General features: G+C 44.0%; 1 pseudogene; it reads right to left on the reverse strand.

Moving 5' to 3' along the window:
• Positions 1-3,487: 3,487 nt before the first annotated feature.
• LOC109676139 (phosphoglycerate mutase 1 pseudogene) lies at positions 3,488-4,711 on the reverse strand (annotated as a pseudogene).
• Between the last annotated feature and the right edge of the window lie 536 nt (positions 4,712-5,247).

Consider the following 5,247-nt stretch of genomic DNA (forward strand, 5'->3'; position numbering starts at 1 on the left):
GTCCCGGGTGTGTGTGGAGGGGTTGATGCCTTGCACATGCCCTGCTCCTAGCCCCACCTCACACCTCGGGGCACTGGACCCAGCCCTTGTAAGCCAATTGTTAGCTCAAGGTTATAGTCCCAGAAATAGCAAAATGGGACGTTACTGTGGTCTCTAAACTTCCCATTTAAAATTTTCTATACTTTTGGCCTCAACATAAATTTTTCCCTCCAAATATTAACACTAGTTGTCCCATATGGCACTGTTATTGGCCTGAATGCCCTCTGAATGCCCTTCTCTAACTTCACAGGAAACTTATTCCTTTGTTAAAAAAAGTAGCCTTTATTAAAGAGGCTGCCTGCTGTTAACTAAAAGACAGGATCCTAATGTCTTGTTCTTTCTAGATGGGACCTGTACCTTCCAGTCTTCTGGCTTATAGATGTTGGAAGCTTTGTACTGAGGTCTGGCCTCAGTATGCCTTGGGTGACCAAGAGACGTGGCCTTTACAGGGTTTCTTAAATTACAATACCATACTCCAATTAGACCTTTTCCATAAAAGGAAAAAAATGTAAACTGAGGTCCCCTATACAAGTTTTCTTTCATCTCAGATTGGCTCCACAATTGCTATTTAGATACTCAAATGCTGGCCATTCTTTGTAAGCCACAGGATAAACATGGAAAGGAGGACCAGAAAATCCCCTTATCAATGACAAGGCCCACCCCTACTGCTCCACCCTCTGCCCTACCTTCTAAGCCACCCCAATATTCAGAACCTCCTAATGGGTGCTTCTCCCTTCAATAGGTAATGGTAAGAAGAGGGTGAGTCTATGTCCCCTTCCAGCTATCAGATCTAAGGGAAATTAAAAAACATCTGGACAGCTATACTGATGCCCAGACAAATACATCCAAGCCTTTATCTCTGTGATCCAAACCTTTCAATTGACATGAAAGGATATTATGCTTCTACTAGACGACTCTTTCCTCATTAGAAATGCAATGGGTTCTGGCCTAGGCCACTCAGGTTGGAAATGATTACCATTTACAATGAGCCCCAATACTAGTGGCACCTGGAAATGAGGGAATAAATGTGCCTACCTACAGGGGCACAGGCAGTCCCCTTGACAGACCCACACTAAAAGGGGCTGATGATATGGCTCAAGCAGTAAAGTGCTGAAAAGTCCTGGGTTCAAGCCCAAGTGCAGCCAAAGGAAAGAGGAAAAAATATATGTATTTGGAGATAAGGACATAGCTCAGTGAGAGAGTGTCTGCCCAGCATGTGCAAGGCCCTGTGTTCAATTCCCCAGCATTGCTAAATAAAAATAAATAAATGGTAAGGAAGATAAGTGGCATTAATATCACTTCAGCCATCTCATAGTGGAAGAAAGTAGTTTAACCTAGACCAGATTCCTCATTCTTCAAGTGAGGAAACTGAGGCCCAGAACAGTTTAGAGACCTGCTCTCCAGAGTATCAAGTGTCAATGTGAAATAACAACTTTGCTTTACAGCAACATCCTGAAGAAAATCCCCTTACCTTTCTGTAGCATCTTGAGGTTGCTATCAGAAAGCATACCACAGTGGACCCAGAGTCACACGTGAGAGAGGTTCTCCTCAAAGATAAATTTCTAACAGTCAGACCCTGATATTTGTAGAAAACTCAGTCTGTGGCTGAAGGAGAAAATTCAATGGATCAATTAATATAACTAGCCATTTCTGTGTACTATAACAGGGACATTACTAACAGAGAGAAAAATAAGAGACACCATGACCTCATTGCTGCCCCCATCCAACTGGGGCTTGTATCCTGAACTTGCTACCATGGTGGACAGGAGGGGCACTTCTGCAGAGAATGCTCAAGGGAGACAGCACAGGAGACAGCCCTGCCCCCAACAGGGACCCTGCCCTCTCTGCAAAGGTAACTACTGGAAGTCTAAGTGCCCCCACCTCCAGATGGAAGGCAAGGTGCCACCTCCTATGGATTGATGGGTCCTGGCCCCCTGTCCATGCTCCATTTCTTGACATCGATGTTGAGGAGCCTTGGGGTAGCCATGATGGCAGAAAAACAAAAGATCACTTTCCTCCTAGACAATGGAGCTCATTTCTCTGTTTTACCTTTCTCTCCAGGTCGCCAGTCCAATGGCAAAAGCTATCGTTTGGGACAAATCTGGCAAGCACCTAGAGTGCTAGTTTACCCAGCCTCTGGCCTGCTCTTGGGGAGACCTCCTCTTTTGTTATTCTTTCCTCATAGTACCTAAAACTATGATGGAATGGAATTTACTATCTCAATTAAAAGCTCAAGTTCTCCTCCCCCCAGGCAGCTATCTCTGCTGCTCCCTCCTTCAGGAACAAATAGATTCCACAGTGTGTACTGATGAGATGAGTGTAGGGTGAGCCTGGATGGCCCTCTCTATTCAAATAAAACTCAAAGATCCCTCACAGTTTCCACACCCAAAACATCCCCTCAAGCCTGAGGGAGGATGAGGCCTTATGCCCATCATAAATTCCTTAAAACAACAAGGGCTACTAATTAGTTGCTCCAGCCCCTATAATAAATTTAAAATTCTTATGAAAATCAATTTTAAAATACAAGTTACAAAGTAAACAACTGGAAAGGATATAGATAGGTAATAAATGTATTTTTTGAGAAGTTAAAGGAAAAAGGAATGTTTTTGGGATGAGAAAAGATTTTGTACAGAAGGGTTTGTCCTAAAGATTGTTTCAAATAGGATGGATTAGGATAAGCCATCAAAGGGTTTAGTATGTTATATAAAGGTCTGAGTAAGCTTTTAAAGTGTATAATAAAAGCTTCAGTGTGTGATAAAGTTAAACTTGAGTATAATCTAAGAGTTGCCTAAAAGATTTTTAGGGTCATGTCAAACTAAAATCAAATTCTCTATGTCTATAAAATAGCAAGGTTATCTTAATATTGTTCTGCTCTGAGTAACATCTACAAAAAACCATTACAGAGAGATTTTATCAAAGAAATTATTTGTGTTTTCTGCTGATCTTGTCAAGCTTTAAGTACTACTAAATGTGTCTTTTTTTTTTTATTATTGCACATCACTCCTTTATTATACTGATCTGGAAAAAAAGATTTAGTACAGTTATGCTCAAAATGAGTACCGGACCCATGTGGCATAGCCAAGCAACTGGAACATGACTTGGAAATCAGACACAGTGAAAGACACACTGGACATTACATGATCAAGAGGCTTTTCACTGCCACAAAACAAGACAGTGGAGGGATTCTAAGAGGCACTCTTGCCCCTTAGAGACCAAAGACACCATATTGGTGTGAGGAATGACTTATCTTCTGGTGACCACATATGGGACTATTTCAACCGCCACTAGGAACCCTAGAAGGGTTTTTTTTACCAGTTTTATTTATATGTATGTATGTAAATCTTTCTTTTTTTGTAAAAGTAAATGTAACACATAAACATAACTCAGGATTGATCCTAATCTTCTGGAGCCAATAACTCTGGGCTCAGGGAGGAAAAAGTTTTTAAGTCACCATGCAGGTTACATTCATTTTTCCATGGGAAAGACTAGAACCCCCAGACAGTTATAATTGCAAGAGCACAGGACTATCTTCTATAGGAACATGAGTGTGCTCTGTGGCTTCTCATTGGTCATGCCTCAGCATCATTCCTCCCTAAGCCACTACCTCAAGCAGGTCCTTAGTAGATAAAGCTCTAGGAAAGACTGGAATTATTATCTCAACTCTCCTGGATAAGAAGAGCTTTCCCCGGCTCAGACTACAAACCTGTGCCCCAGAGGTGCTGTTCTGCCTACATCCTATGAAGAGAGTGGGTGCAGGAGACAAAAATGCTAAAAAATGAAAATGGGAGCCACCAGTACCCATCTGCAGCTACAACTTAAGATCCTACAGATGTGGTCAGTGTGAGAGGTGCAGAGGAATGAATGGGCAGGGAGGGTGCTTCTTGGGGTACAGTCAGCCGGCTGGCCTTCACTTCTTGGCCTTGCCCTGGGCAGCCACAGCTTCCATGGCTTTACGCACAGTCTCTTCATCCCCCAGGAACTGTATGGGCTTGATGGGCTTCAAGTTCTTGTCCAATTCATAGACAACGGGAATGCCAGTTGGCAGGTTCAGCTCCATGATGGCCTCTTCAGACAGACCCTCCAGATGCTTGACAATGCCACAAAGGCTGTTGCCACAGGCTGCAATCAGGACCCTTTTCCCCTCCTTGATCTGGGGGACGATTTCTTCATTCCAGAAGGGCAGTGCTCTGGCAATAGTGTCCTTCAGACTGTCACAGGAGGGTAGCTGATCCTCAGTAAGATCGGCATACCTGCGATCCTTACTGATGTTGCTGTAGAAGGGATGATCAGGCTCCATTGGAGGTGGTGGGACATCATAGGAGTACCTCCAAATCTTTACCTGGGCCTCACCATGCTTTGCAGCAGTTTCTGCTTTATTGAGACCAGTGAGACCCCCATAGTGCCACTCATTGAGGTGCCAAGTCCTCACCACTGGCAACCACATCTGGTCAATGGCATCCAACACTGTCCAGAGGGTCTGGATTGCTCTTTTCTGCACTGAGGTGAAGCAGATGTCAAATTCATAGCCAGCATCTCGCAGCGCCTGCCCGCCACGCTTCACCTCCTCGTGGCCCACCGGGCTCAGGTTGGTGTCGTACCATCCGCTGAAGCGGTTCTTCAGGTTCCAGGCACTCTCGCTGTGCCGGATCAGCACCAGCTTGCAGGCAGCCATAGCAGTGGGCTAGGGATGCAACACGGACTCTTGCTTATGTGTCTTAAATGACCACCTTGTAACAGTGTATACTTTATCTAAATATGGTACAAACATTTACAAAGTTAAAAATGTAAAGTTATATTAAAAATGAGCTAGAGTTCTCTTTTATCCAAGAGTGTTACATTTAAATCCTGACAGCCCCTGCCTCCAACAGGTCACCTACCTAGGTGTGGCCTTAAAGGGACAGACTCACTCTCTGAGTCATGAGTGCATCAACCCAATCTTCCATTTCCCTCCCCCCATACCATAAGGCAGCTTAGAGCTTTCTTGGGAGCTACAGGATTTTGCAGGATCTATATCCCTAGATATGCAGTCCTTTAACAGACACCTTTTATGCTCCTTCTAATAAACTTGCCTCCAACATACCCTGCTACTCTGGCTGACTACTACCTTATCTTAACCTTCTCAGGGAACTTCTCAGAGAGCATGCAGACCAGATCCTGCCCCACCCAATAACAATTTCTGTTAAACCAGGGCATCTTGTTCTCCTCAAG

This window comes from Castor canadensis, chromosome 8 (genome assembly GCF_047511655.1).
Source record: "Castor canadensis chromosome 8, mCasCan1.hap1v2, whole genome shotgun sequence".
In the NCBI taxonomy this organism is placed as follows: domain Eukaryota; kingdom Metazoa; phylum Chordata; class Mammalia; order Rodentia; family Castoridae; genus Castor; species Castor canadensis.